The sequence below is a fragment of the Phyllobates terribilis genome, unplaced genomic scaffold (genome assembly GCF_046119375.1).
Source record: "Phyllobates terribilis strain yellow unplaced genomic scaffold, ASM4611937v1 Scaffold_2__4_contigs__length_985480577, whole genome shotgun sequence".
In the NCBI taxonomy this organism is placed as follows: Eukaryota; Metazoa; Chordata; class Amphibia; order Anura; family Dendrobatidae; genus Phyllobates; species Phyllobates terribilis.
Window position 1 is genome coordinate 509556207 of NW_027362762.1, and position 15559 is coordinate 509571765.

Consider the following 15559-nt stretch of genomic DNA (forward strand, 5'->3'; position numbering starts at 1 on the left):
GTATTATTCTTTTTTTTTACATTCTTCATATTATTCTTATTCAACTATTATTCTTCATATTCTACTTCTTCATCTTCTCCATATTCTTCTTCTTCATCATATTCTTATTTGTGACAGGCATTCCTGTAGTTGTTATCTATAAAGGTTTGAACATTACACCTTTCGTTCTGCCCGTCACAAAAGATTTACAACAGGATTTTTCCGCGTTCAGTTTGGCCTGCAGCAGCAGGTCTTTTCCAGGGGCGCCACGAGGAGGAACGGACTCACCCCCATACACTGCTTAGTCATCTTCTGCTTATAATTTAGATAATATCTTTTGCTCTGATTTTTAGTCTTATGCTTAATGTTCTTCTGCTTTTTGTTCTGCAGCTTCTTGTACTTCTGCTTCTTGGTTTTCTGTCTCTTGTTCTTCTGTATCTTGGTGGTTGTCTTCTTGTTCTTTGTCCTCTTGGTCAACTTCTTCAAGGTCATCTTCTTGGTCTTCTTCAGGGTGGTCTTCAGGGTCATCGTCTTCAGGGTCGTCGTCTTCGGGGTCCTCGTCTTCTTCGGGGTGGTCTTCAGGGTCCTCGTCTTCAGGGTCCTCGTCTTCGGGGTCCTCGTCTTCTTCGGGGTGGTCTTCAGGGTCCTCGTGTTCAAGATCGTCGTCTTCGTGGTCCTCATCTTCTTCGGGGTGTTCTTCAGGGTCCTCGTGTTCAGGGTCGTCGTCTTCGGGGTCCTCGTCTTCTTCGGGGTGGTCTTCAGGGTCGTCGTCTTCAGGAATGTCGTCTTCAGGGTCCTCGTCTTCTTCGGCGTGGTCTTCAGGGTCCTCGTTTTCAGGGTGGTCGTCTTCGGGGTCCTCGTCTTCTTCAGGTTGGTCTTCAGGGTCCTCGTCTTCAGGATCCTCGTCAGGGAGATCCAGAGTGCTTACCAAGAACCATTTCAAAAAGCTTGAACTTGGAAATGTAGCAGAAGGTACAAGAAGGCTGAGGAACTGCCGAGAACTAGCTGATGGTACTGAAACCCGGATGGGTAGCAGAAGGTACAAGAGCCAATGGAACTACCGAGGACCAGCTGAAGGTACTGGAACTCGGTTACTAAGCAGGAGGTACCTGTGCCAGAAAGCACTACCAAGGACCAGCAGACGTTGGTGGAACTTGGATACCGCGAAGGAGGCACCTAAGCCAAAGGCACTGCCGAGAACCAGCTGACGGTACTGGAACCTGGATGGGTAGCAGAAGGCACCCATGTAAAAAAAAGTTGCAAGGCCACGAGCCGGCCGCAGTTACTGAAACCCACAGTCCTACAGGGGGTGCTTGTCCTATTGGCACTATGGAACCAGCCTTCATTTCCAGATCCCGCAGCCCACATAGGAGTCAGTTAAACTGCAGGCACCATAGAGTCGGCTAACCCGACCGCAACACGACAGGACAACGCATTGGAGGCAAAGTGACGTTGACACTACCCGGAAACAGCTGGCGTGCTGGAACCAGGCTGGGCAGGAGGGAGTACCCATGCCAAAGACACTGCTGGGAAACAGCTGGCGGTGCTGGAACCCAGGGTAAATACTAAAAACAGAGTGGAGCCAGAGGCATAATTGGAGCAACTTTAAAATCTGTAGTAGTGTGAATGTGGACAGAGCAGGAGAATTTGCCGGACACACAGCAGGGGAACAGCTGACGTTACTGAACCCCAATAACACTGGAGCAAGCATTGACTGTGCAGACGGCACTTCTGAGCAGCAACTAGCGGTATTGGAGCCCAGGGTAAATACTAAAAACAGAGGAGCCAGAGGTGTAATTGGAGCAAGTTTTAAATCAGTAGTACAGTGGATGTGGACAAAGCAGGAGAATTTGCCGGACACACAGCTGGGGATCAGCTGACGTTACTGAGCCCCAATAACACTGGAGCAAGCATTGACTGTGCAGACGGCACTTCTGAGCAGCAACTAGCGGTATTGGAGCCCAGGGTAAATACTAAAAACAGAGGAGCCAGAGGTGTAATTGGAGCAAGTTTTAAATCAATAGTACAGTGGATGTGGACAAAGCAGGAGAATTTGCCGGACACACAGCTGGGGATCAGCTGACGTTACTGAACCCCAATAACACTGGAACATGCGTTGACTGTGCAGACAGCACTTCTGAGTGCCAACTGGCGGTGTTGGAGCTCAGGGATAAGACTGAAAACAGAGGAGCCAGAGGTGTAATTGGAGCAACTTTAAAATCTGTAGTAGTGTGAATGTGGACAGAGCAGGAGAAATTGCCATCCGCACAGCAGGGGAACAGCTGACGTTACTGAACGCCAATAACACGGTAGCAAGTGTTGACTGTGCAGACAGCACTTCTGAGCGCCAACTGGCGGTGTTGGAGCTCAGGGATAATACTGAAAACAGAGGAGCCTGAGGTGTAATTGGAGCAACTTTAAAATCTGTAGTAGTGTGAATGTGGACAGAGCAGGAGAAATTGCCGTCCGCACAGCAGGGGAACAGCTAACGTTACTGAACCCCAATAACATGGCAGCAAGTGTTGACTGTGCAGACCGCACTTCTGAGCGCCAACTGGTGGTGTTGGATCTCAGGGATAATACTAAAAACAGAGGTGCCAGAGGTGTAATTGGAGCAACTTTAAAATCTGTAATAGTGTGAATGTGGACAGAGCAGGAGAAATTGCTGTCCGCACAGCAGGGGAACAGCTGACGTTACTGAACCCCAATAACACGGCAGCAAATGTTGACTGTGCAGACCGCACTTCTGAGCGCCAACTGGTGGTGTTGGATCTCAGGGATAATACTGAAAACAGAGGAGCCAGAGGTGTAATTGGAGCAACTTTAAAATCTGTAATAGTGTGAATGTGGACAGAGCAGGAGAAATTGCCGTCCGCACAGCAGGGGAACAGCTGACGTTACTGAACCCCAATAACACGGCAGCAAGTGTTGACTCTGCAGACAGCACTTCTGAGCGTCAACTGGCGGTGTTGGAGCTCAGGGATAATACTGAAAACAGAGGAGCCAGAGGTGTAATTGGAGCAACTTTAAAATCTGTAGTAGTGTGAATGTGGACAGAGCAGGAGAAATTGCCGTCCGCACAGTAGGGGAACAGCTGAAGTTACTGAACCCCAATAACATGGCAGCAAGTGTTGACTGTGCAGACAGCACTTCAGAGCGCCAACTGGCGGTGTTGGAGCTCAGGGATAATACTGAAAGCCGAGGACCCAGAGGTGTAATTGGAGCAAGTTTTAAATCAGTAGTACAGTGGATGTGGACAGAGCAGGAGAATTTGCCGGACACACAGCTGGGGATCAGCTGATGTTACTGAACCCCAATAACACTGGAGCAAGCATTGACTGTGCAGACGGCTCTTCTGAGCAGCAACTGGCGGTGTTGGAGCTCAGGGATTACAGTTCAGGTGGTAGAAACATGAACACAACAGGAGACCTGGATACTGTTGCCAACCAATTATTTATTCTGGAAGAGGACTGGCAAATTCATGCAAGATCCAGGCCTTGTTCATTTTGAGAAAAGTAAGCCAATGTTATCGGAGGATAGTGGCATACGACGGTCTGTTAGTACACCACCTGCGGCACTAAAGACGCGTTCCGATAATACACTAGCAGCAGGGCAAGCTAGCACCTCCAATGCATACTGGCTAAGCTCTGGCCATGTATCCAGCTTACAGACCCAAAACTTGAAGGGAGAAGAGCCGTCTGGGAGTACACTGAGAGGGCAAGACATGTAGTCTGTCACCATCTGACGGAAACGTTGCCTCCTGCTGACTGGAGCCGTCTGTGATGGTGTAGACATTTGTGGCAGCGGGGACACAAAACTTTGCCACATTTGGGCCATACTGCTCTTGCATTGTGCTGAGGCGCTGCTTCTGCTCCCTCTTTGTGCAGAGCTTCCTCCACTGCCTCGACGCACTAAGCTGCTTTGTAAAGCACTAGCAGCACTGCTCTCGCTTGTAATGGAGACCATGATGGAATGCACCAGTGCGTCTTGGTACTCCCGCATTTTACGCTCCCGGTTCAACGGTGTTATGAGGCTTTGTAAGTTGTCCCAGTAGCGAGGATCTAGGAGGGTGGACACCCAATAATCAGCCATGTTGAGAATGTGGGCGATGCGGCGGTCGTTTCTCAGGCACTGCATCATGAAATCAACCATGTGCTGCAGACTGCCAACTGGCCAAGAAACGCTGTCCCCTGCTTGAGGCGTGATCTCTGCCTGCTCTGCATCACCCCACCCTCGCTCTAGATACTGACTACTAGAGCATTGTGTACCTCCCTCCTCTGGACAGATGTCTTCCTCCTCCATTGACTCCTCCTCATCCTCCTCACAAAGTGTCCCCTGCCTAGGCCTTTGTGAGGAACCACGTTGAGCAGACTGTACAGAATCAGATGGAATTTGTGACTCCTCATCCTCCACCTCTTCCAAAACCTCCTCCCTTAGTGCTTGCAGTGTTTTTTTAAGCAGGCAGATAAGGGGGATAGTCATGCTGACTAGTGCATCATCTGCACTCGCCATCCGCGTGGAATAATCGAAGGCACGCAAAACGTGGGAAATGTCCTTCATAGAGGCCCACTCAGTGGTGGTGAAGTGTGAACGGTGCGCACTGCGACTTGTTTGCGCCTGCTGCAGCTGGTACTCCATTACTGCTGCCTGCTGCTCACACAACCTCACCAACATATGTAACGTTGAATTCCACCTGGTGGGTAGGTCACATATGATGCGATAATCCGGAAGACGTAATCGGCGCTGCAGAGCTGTAATGCGCGATCTTGCGTTGCTGGAATGCCGCAAGTGAGCGCACTCTATGCGGAACTTGTGAAGCAGTGCATCAAGATCCGGATAGTCCCTCAAAAAACTCTGCATGACCAAGTTGAGCACTAGTGTTGAGCCACCCCCGTAGTGTTCGAGTTCGGTTCGGTTCGTCGAACACCCGTGTGTTCGCCGAACTGTTCGTCGAACTGTTCGTCGAACACCTTCGAACACCGTTAAAACCAATGGCAGGCAAACAAAAACACATAGAAACACATAGAAAACACCTTCAAAGGTGTCCAAAAGCTGACAAACTGCTCAGAAGACACAACTAACACATGGAAAAGTGACAAGTACATATAGTCATGCGAAAAGAAAAGAGGTGGAGGAGTAAAAGGAGGGGGAGACACAGATATAGGCATGTCATGCCCTTCTAAAATCCAAAAAGTGAGAAGCCGAGACGGCCAGTCCGCTCCTGCCCGTGCCACCTCCGTGTTGCCGGGTTTGTGCCAGAGCCGCGGTGAACCCTGACGGCCAGCCCCCCTCTCCCAATACTGGTGCCTGTCCGCTGGTGGGTCGAGAGAGCCCCCCTGTGGTGGAGGCAGCTCTAAGCTTTTTAATTTAAATTGTCCCTCTAATTTGAATGAATACACTTTAAATCCATTTACAAGGATCTATTGGAGGGCAAGTCTCATGCCAGCAGCAGCGTAATTCCAGCTCCAGTAGCGTCCACTAAAGCTGCTGCAGTTAAAAAGCTTTTATAAGGATCGAGCTCGGCTGTCCACCGCAAGGCATCCTAGTGCCAGTCCCAGCCCCTATGCCTTGGGGTGCCTCCTGATGCTCTTCACTAAGTATCCCGTGGTCCCGAAGCATTTCCTTTGAAAAAATTAAATGTCCAAACTACAGGTGGTGTAGCTTGCTTAACAGCCGGGATAATCCGCTGACTAGCAGACACTGCTACTAGGCACAAAGTATTTCCTGGGCTAGATGCAGTTAAAAATTTGTAAGTAGATACTCTCGTTGGATGCTGAGAAAGCATTCCATAGAGTCTCCTGGCACGCCATATATGATTCTCTTAAAAAGCTTGGGGTAGGGGTCTAGGGGACCCTTTTATAGCCAAAATCACGGCCCTGTATCACAATACGTCACCTAGGCTGAAGATAAATGGAACTGTAGCACCGAGGGCTCGGTTGCTACAGACGTATTGCACCTCACCCAGAGGTGTGATATCTCACTCTCAGATAAGGATGGAGTGTGGATCAGGACCCGACACCTGCATGCATTACACCACATTGCCGTGGGGCAGGGCGACCAATATGCCCCTGAGATGGGCACGACAGTCCCTGTCCCTGGCTGGAGTGGGGGGAGGGAACACTGAGGAAGGGGAACCCTGCAGTGCAGGAGCAGGGAGGAAGCAGTTCCTGGGTGCATTGAGAAGGGAGTATAAAAGGTGGGCACCATCTTAGTTCAGTGCAGAGAAGTCTGAGCAGAAGTGGCAGGGAGCAGGGGCTCTGCATGAGCTCTGCTCCGGAGGCGGGCCTAGTAACAGAGGCCCAGGCCTGCAAGAGGGAGAAGGAAGGAAGAGGAGCGGAGAAGGCTCCAGGAACGAGGAATGAAGGGATCCCAGGGGTGCGGACGGGCGAGTCGCCACCGCACGCCCGAATCCACCTGCGTGGAGGGGTCAGGCCAAAGGGGGAGACCGGTCCCCGAACTAGTGGAGGCAGGAAACGACCCTCAGCTAGAAACCGGAGGCTCTGACATTTTATGTGGCGCAGCCCCTTGCTCCACCCGCTAGGAAGGCACCACATAGGGTCAGGGAAACTGGCGCCAAGTTTACCAAGAGGAGGCCCGAGGCAGCCGGATAGAAGTGTTGGTAAGAAAGGCCAGACAAAGGACACACAAAGGGGGTCCTGTGAAGCGCTCCAAAGTTATCTGGGAGTTGTCTGAGCCCCTCACCTGGTGAGCACAGTACGACGTGGGCAGCCGTTACCTGCAGACGTGGTCTGGATAATAAGAACTGTGAGTAAAGGCCCTGAACTGCATCACTGACTCCGTGTTGTTACTGCTGCTGCCCTGCACCATCACCCCCATCCTCCGCATACACTGCCCTGAGGCTATACTCCTCCCGTGGGGAGTTATGCTACGCTCTGCTGCACCCACAACACCAGCCTTAGCGGTCTGCCCTGTAGCGGCGGTTCACTCTGACCGCAATCCACGGATGGCGTAGTCGGACATTTAAACATCAAAACCACATAAATAGTTCCGCCACTGGTTTGACCGCCCTGAGCCACGGAACCGGATCGCCGCCACGAAGACTACAACCACCAGCATCCACCAAAAAGGGTCCGGCTCCGGGTGTCCCAAGGCCCAGGGGGTGCGTCAGAACATTTTCATCACCTTTCACAATCACCAATGGGACAAGGCAGGGATGTCCTCTGTCCCCTCTCTTATACATCCTAGTGACGGAGCACCTGCTCTCATCAATTCGCCATAACCCCAATATTAGGTGGATTGAGGTGGGAGGCACCGAGTACAAGTGCTCTCTATTTGCTGATGATGTCCTAGTATATATCACTCAATCACATATATCCATCCCTGCTGTTATGGCTGAAATAGATCACTTTGTTACATGGTAAAATTTTAAAATCAATGCAGCGAAGTCTGAGGCCCTCGATGTCTCCCTCCCTAAATCCATATAGGATTCCATCCAGTCCAACTTTCCCTTTGCCTGGCCCTCACAGGGTATCAAATACTTAGGAATTCCTATTCATAGAGACCTCTCCCATCTATGTTATCTTAATTTTGGGCCCTTTATTGAACAATTCCATACAGACCACGGTTGGCAAGTTAGAACTGTAAGATTCACTACGTGAACCACTGGTGTTTTGTGGAAAAGCACATGTACACCGCGTTCCAAATTATTATGCAAAAAGTGTTTAGGAGTGATAAGGGAAGAATTTGTTTGTTTGTCAGTTAAACTCATTGATGGTGATGTGTGTCAGGGCTCTTTATATCACTGTAAGCAATTGCAGACACCTGTGCTAATTAGTTTGGCAGGTGTGTCCAATGAAAGGCAAGACTACTTAAGAAGGCTCTCTCACATTATTAAGCAGCCTACATTTTCTGCCAAAATGGGAAAGAAAAAGGATGTGTCGGCTGCTGAGAAGCAACAAATTGTGGAGTGTTTAGGTCAAGGCATGACTACAATCAACATTGTGCGATGATCAGGATGAAGTGTCTTGGCAATCAAGATGTATGTAGCTGATTCACAGTACACACGTGTGCGTGCTGATAAGGGCAAATTGAGGACTCTTTCCTACAGGCAATTACGTCAGGTTGAAAGAGCAGCGGCAAAAAAGCCTTGTCATAGCAGCAGACAAGTTTTTGAAGCTGCTTGTGCCTCCAACGTCCCCCGAACAACAAGATGCAGGGTCCTTCAGAGGTTTGCAGCTGTGCATATGCCATCCTGTCGACCTCCTCTATCCACTTCACACAAGCAGAAACGGCTCCAGTGGGCCAAACATTACATGAAGACTGATTTCAAAACTGTTTTGTTCACGGATGAGTGCCGTGCAGCGCTCGATGGTCCAGATGAATGGAGTGGAGGATGGCTGGTTGATGGACACCCCACGCAAACACGGCTACAGCGCCAACAAGGAGGAGGTGGAGTAATGTTTTGGGCTGGAATCATGGGGAGAGAGATTGTCGGCCCCTTTAGGATCCCTGAAGGCGCTAAAGATGAACTCCATAATGTATGTGGATTTTCTCAAACAGCACTTCCTGCCATGGTTCAAGAAGAAGAACCGTGTATTTCACAGCAAGATCATTTTTCTGCATGATAATGCACCATCTCATGCTGCACATAAAACATCTGCATCTCTGGCTGATATGGGCATAAAAGGGGACAAACTTATGGTGTGACCCCCATGCTCCCCTGACCTCTACCCCATTCAGAACCTTTGGAGCATCATTAAAAGGAGTGTCTATGATGGCGGGAGGCAGTTCACATCTAAGCAACAGCTCTGGGAGGGTATTCTGTCCTCATGCAAAACAATTGAAGCAGAAACCATCCAAAACCTGACAAATTCAATGGACGAGAGAGTTCAGAAGCTCCTTTCGAACAAGGGGTCCTTTGTGAAAATGTAACATCACCTAGAATAAAGTTTTGAGTTGAAAACTGTTTGATTTCAGTTTCTAACAACCTGCTAATGCTTATAATTTCAAAAATGACCATTTTTTTGGTCTTTATTAAAATGAAAAGGTTGATCGAAAAGTTTGGGGGATCTAAGAGTGTGGCAACCCAGTAGTCATGATTACTTCGAATTCTGACAATATGAGGGTCATGCTGCAGGTAGTGCAGCAAGAAGGCACTTATGTGTCTTGCGCATCTCGGAGCCCCAAAATTATTTTCCGGGCTAGATGCAGCTAAAAATTATTTTTAATTTTAAATCTGGTGAAGCTTATTATAGATGGCCTAATAGGATCAGTGCTGCACACTGCTACAAAGCCCAAATTATTTTCCAGTCAAGGTACAGATAAACATGATTAGTAATTTGAAAGCTTAAAACGGTTGGTAGGGTGATTTTAACCAATCATCAAGCTTTTACTCTCCCCAGGATGACACAGGGGTAGAAAAGTCGTTTCGGATCCATGATTTGTTCATCTTTATGAACGTGAGTCTGTCTACATTATCAGTGGAGAGCCGCGTGCGCTTATCTGTCAGCACACCACCAGCAGCGCTGAACACACGTTCAGACAGAACGCTGGCTGCGGGGCATGACAAGATCTCCAAGGCGTAAGTGGCTAGCTCCGGCCATTTATCCAGATTGGAAGCCCAAAAAGAGCAAGGGTCCAGTGACACAGTCGTGGCTTCAATGTTTACTTGGAGATACTCCTGTACCATCGTCTCTAGGCGTTGACTATGTGTCAGACTTCTTGTCTCCTGTGGCCTTGCAAAGGATGGGCTAAAAAAGTGGTGAAATGATTCCGCAAAATTGATGTTACCAGCAGATACTGTGGTTCTGTTACGGTTTGAGTGCTGAACACTTGACGGTCCCACGGTTGGCAAGTTGGAACTGTGAGATTCACTACGTGCACCACTGGTATTTTGTGGAAAAGCACATGTAAGATTCTGCAACAGTCTCTGCTGATACTCCTGCATGCGTGCATCCCTTTCTATGGCAGGAATAATTTCTGCAAATTTACTTTTGTACCGGGGATCTAACAGTGTGGCAACCCAGTAGTCAGGATTATTTCTAATTCTCACAATTCGAGGGTCATGTTGCAGGTAGTGCAGCAAGAAGGCACTCATGTGTGTTGCGCATCCAGGAGCACCAAGTCCCTGTTGTGTTGGTGGCGAGGTAACAATCATGCTTCCTTCCTCTGTCCTCTCCCCCCAACCTCGCACAACAGAAATGTGATCAAGGTCTCCCTCATCTGATGAGTCTTCCATCAGTTCGTCCTCCACTTCTTCCTGGGCTCCTGCACCTTCCTCACTAGTTTGGCTGCTACCATGCGCCCTGGTAAAACCATCTCCCCCACCCTCACATGCCTGCCGCCTTGGTGCTGCCGACCGTCTGGACCTTGCAGATGTTAGCCCTTCCGCATACAACTCCTCCTCCTCTACTTCCTCCACCTCCTCTTGTGCCACCACCTGACTCCGAATTCTGTTTAACATGTGCTCCAGCATGTAAATCACCGGAATAGTCATGCTGATAATGGCATCGTCAGCACTAAACATCTTCGTCGCCATTTCAAAACTGTGCAGAAAGGTGCATAGGTCCCTGATCTGAGACCACTCCTCCAGCGTGATTTGCCCCACCTCTGAATCTCGTTGGCCCAGGCTATACGTCAGAACGTATTGCACCAGGGCTTGTCGGTGCTGCCACAGTCGCTGCAACATGTGCAGAGTTGAATTCCACCGGGTAGGCACATCGCATTTTAGCCGGTGAAGTGGCAGGCCCAACGACTTCTGTAGAGATGTAAGTCGCTGAGCTGCGGGATGCGAACGGCGGAAGTGAGCACACAGCGACCGTGCCCTCTGCAGAAGGCCATCTAGTCTGGGATAGTGGGCTAAAAATTGCTGGACAACCAGGTTCAACACGTGAGCCATACAAGGCACGTGTGTGACATTGCCCCGGCGAAGGGCCGCACCCAGGTTTGCAGCATTGTCGCACACGGCCTTCCCTGGTTTCAGGTCCAGTGGAGACAACCATTCATGAAATTGGTTCTCCAGAGCTGACCACAACTCCTCAGCTGTGTGACTCACATTTCCCAGACATTTCAATGTATAAACCGCCTGATGACGTTGAGCCCTACTGCCAGCATAGTAAGGAGGTGTGCAGGATCCCTTCTGCGCAGTTAGAAAGCTTGTGGCATGACCAGACAGGCTTTGGGTGCAGGTGGAAGACCGAGAGGAGGTTGAGGAGGCAGAAGCAGTGGAGGAACTTTGACATAAAGAGGATTGACGCACAACTCGTGGGGACGGCAAGACTTGGACAGCAGCCCCTTGTCCTGCTGTCACCATAGTTACCCAGTGCCCAGTCAGCGACATGTAACGCCCCTGTCCATGCCTACTCGTCCAAGTGTCTGTGGTGAAATGCACCCTGTCACACACAGAGTTTATCAAAGAAGCGGTGATGTTGTGTGCGACATGCTGGTGGAGCGCAGGCACACCTTTCTTTGAGAAGTAGTGCCGACTGGGCATCTGGTACTGGGGCACTGCGACGGACATAAGGTCTCGAAAATCCTCTGTGTCCACCAGGCGGAAAGGCAGCATTTCTGTAGCCAAGAGCTTGCAGATGGTGAAATTCAACCTCTTAGCTTTCTCATGGCTAGGAGGAAATGGTCTTTTACTTGTCCACATCTGAGGGACCGAGGGCTGGCTATTGTGCTTAGACGGGGTTGATAAGGGTGTCCCCGGCAAACTGCCGGTCTGTGAGGAAGATGCAGGCGGACATGTTAGGTTGCCTTGATCCAAAGGTGGTGCTATCGATGTCGGACAGCGCTCAACACCAGCTGGTGTTACCACCTCCAAAGAAAATGATGACCTGCCAATCACGCTGGCTGTTGCGGGTAAAAAGGTGGCAGGTCTGCGCCCCAAAACAGGTGTGACTGCTGTCCCCCCAGTCACAGAGGATGAAGAGGCCGCGGATGCACAAGATATGGCAGACGGTGATTGGCCCGGCCGGCTAGGCCGCATTGTAGCACACTGAGCTTCCCACTGCAACTTATGCTTCATGTCCATGTGCCGGTTCATGCATGAAGTACTCAAACTATGTATTTTTTGGCCTCTACTTAGCTTTTGCTGACAAATGTTACAGATAACACGAGTTGGGTCATCTTTATCGATCTGAAAAAATGCCCAGGCTATGCAAGGCTTAGCACCCATGCGACCTGAAGAGCCACCACGACTTGTGGTGAGAGGCAGAGTTGTGTTTGAGGATGCAGTTGTTGACGTGCTTCCAGTACTACGTCTCTGTCCAGGAAGGCGCAACCTGACCTCGTCGTCACTAGCATCTTCCTCCACCTCCTCTGCTGACCTCATCTCTTGGCTGACTGTGGGTTGACAGTAAGTGGGATCTCCGACCTCATCATCATCACCCTGTGCGTTATCACACCCGTCGTCCTCAGAGCCAACCTGTTCCTGCCCTGACAAAAAACTAAAGTTGTCGCTCCAATCAGGTATTTGAGTCTTATCATCGTCTTCCTCATTGTCTCCACCAACAGGAGTTACAGTTTGGGAATGAAGGTCTACATTATGGTCAGAACCTTCTGCGTCTGGTCCTGGATCCGACTCATAAAGATTCTGGGCATCAGTGCAGATCATTTCCTCGTCTGGATTCACAGAAGCGCTGGAGTCGACCTCTGATTCCCAGGCTATAGTATGAGTAAACAGCTCTGCAGACTCAACCATCTGTTCTACCTCATACTCAGACGGGCAGCTGGAGATTTGGGAGCTGTGAGGAAGCAAGTGCGATTTGGGTGACACCTTTGAGGACTGGAGTATTTGTGATGTTGAAGTTGATGTGGAGGAGAGCCCACTTAAAGGAGCACTTGATATCCGTTGAAACACCTGCTGTTTTTGTGCCTCATCTGGAATTTGTAGCGATTGGCGTGGCCGTAAGAAAGGGATCTTATCACATTGTCCGCTAAAAGAAGTAGACATTTTAGTTTGGCTGGAAGATGGTCTTTCTTCTGCACCTACCCCACGGACACAACCTTTTTTCCCCTTCCCAACACGCCTATTCCCCTTTCCACCAGCAGCAGGCCTTTTTCCACTCATTTTGGTGGTTAACTAATTCACAACTCTGGAGTTGTTTGCACAAAAAAACAATGGATGGTAACCGAGCAGAGCTGAGTGGCCAAACTGTGGTATTAGGCCAAAACTATTGGCTGGGCTAGATGCAGAAAAAAATTATTTTTAATTTGCAACCTGATGGAGGTCAGTATAGATGGACTAATAGACCAAGTCCCACACACTGCTAGAAGCCCAAATATTTTTTCAGAGCTAGATGCAGAAAAAAATTATTTTTAATTTGCAACCTGATGGAGGTCAGTATAGATGGACTAATAGACCAAGTCCCACACACTGCTAGAAGCCCAAATATTTTTTCAGAGCTAGATGCAGAAAAAAATTATTTTTAATTTGCAACCTGATGGAGGTCAGTATAGATGGACTAATAGACCAAGTCCCACACACCGCTAGAAGCCCAAATATTTTTTCAGAGCTAGATGCAGAAAATTTTTTTATTCAATTTGCAACCTGATGGAGGTCAGTATAGATGGACTAATAGACCAAGTCCCACACACTGCTAGAAGCCCAAATATTTTTTCAGAGCTAGATGCAGAAATTTTTTTTATTCAATTTGCAACCTGATGGAGGTCAGTATAGATGGACTAATAGACCAAGTCCCACACACTGCTAGAAGCCCAAATATTTTTTCAGAGCTAGATGCAGAAAAAAATTATTTTTAATTTGCAACCTGATGGAGGTCAGTATAGATGGACTAATAGACCAAGTCCCACACACTGCTAGAAGCCCAAATATTTTTTCAGAGCTAGATGCAGAAAAAAATTATTTTTAATTTGCAACCTGATGGAGGTCAGTATAGATGGACTAATAGAACAAGTCCCACACACTGCTAGAAGCCCAAATATTTTTTCAGAGATAAATGAAGAAAAAAATTATTTTTAATTTGCAACCTGATGGAGGTCAGTATAGATGGACTAATAGACCAAGTCCCACACACTGCTAGAAGCCCAAATATTTTTTCAGAGCTAGATGCAGAAAAAAATTATTTTTAATTTGCAACCTGATGGAGGTCAGTATAGATGGACTAATAGACCAAGTCCCACACACTGCTAGAAGCCCAAATATTTTTTCAGAGCTAGATGCAGAAAAAAATTATTTTTAATTTGCAACCTGATGGAGGTCAGTATAGATGGACTAATAGAACAAGTCCCACACGCTGCTAGAAGCCCAAATATTTTTTCAGAGATAAATGAAGAAAAAAATTATTTTTAATTTGCAACCTGATGGAGGTCAGTATAGATGGACTAATAGAACAAGTCCCACACGCTGCTAGAAGCCCAAATATTTTTTCAGAGATAAATGAAGAAAAAAATTATTTTTAATTTGCAACCTGATGGAGGTCAGTATAGATGGACTAATAGACCAAGTCCCACACACTGCTAGAAGCCCAAATATTTTTTCAGAGCTAGATGCAGAAAAAAATTATTTTTAATTTGCAACCTGATGGAGGTCAGTATAGATGGACTAATAGAACAAGTCCCACACGCTGCTAGAAGCCCAAATATTTTTTCAGAGATAAATGAAGAAAAAAATTATTTTTAATTTGCAACCTGATGGAGGTCAGTATAGATGGACTAATAGACCAAGTCCCACACACTGCTAGAAGCCCAAATATTTTTTCAGAGCTAGATGCAGAAAAAAATTATTTTTAATTTGCAACCTGATGGAGGTCAGTATAGATGGACTAATAGACCAAGTCCCACACACTGCTAGAAGCCCAAATATTTTTTCAGAGCTAGATGCAGAAAAAAATTATTTTTAATTTGCAACCTGATGGAGGTCAGTATAGATGGACTAATAGACCAAGTCCCACACACCGCTAGAAGCCCAAATATTTTTTCAGAGCTAGATGCAGAAAATTTTTTTATTCAATTTGCAACCTGATGGAGGTCAGTATAGATGGACTAATAGACTAAGTCCCACACACTGCTAGAAGCCCAAATATTTTTTCAGAGCTAGATGCAGAAAATTTTTTTATTCAATTTGCAACCTGATGGAGGTCAGTATAGATGGACTAATAGACCAAGTCCCACACACTGCTAGAAGCCCAAATATTTTTTCAGAGCTAGATGCAGAAAAAAATTATTTTTAATTTGCAACCTGATGGAGGTCAGTATAGATGGACTAATAGACCAAGTCCCACACACTGCTAGAAGCCCAAATATTTTTTCAGAGCTAGATGCAGAAAAAAATTATTTTTAATTTGCAACCTGATGGAGGTCAGTATAGATGGACTAATAGAACAAGTCCCACACGCTGCTAGAAGCCCAAATATTTTTTCAGAGATAAATGAAGAAAAAAATTATTTTTAATTTGCAACCTGATGGAGGTCAGTATAGATGGACTAATAGACCAAGTCCCACACACTGCTAGAAGCCCAAATATTTTTTCAGAGCTAGATGCAGAAAAAAATTATTTTTAATTTGCAACCTGATGGAGGTCAGTATAGATGGACTAATAGACCAAGTCCCACACACTGCTAGAAGCCCAAATATTTTTTCAGAGCTAGATGCAGAAAAA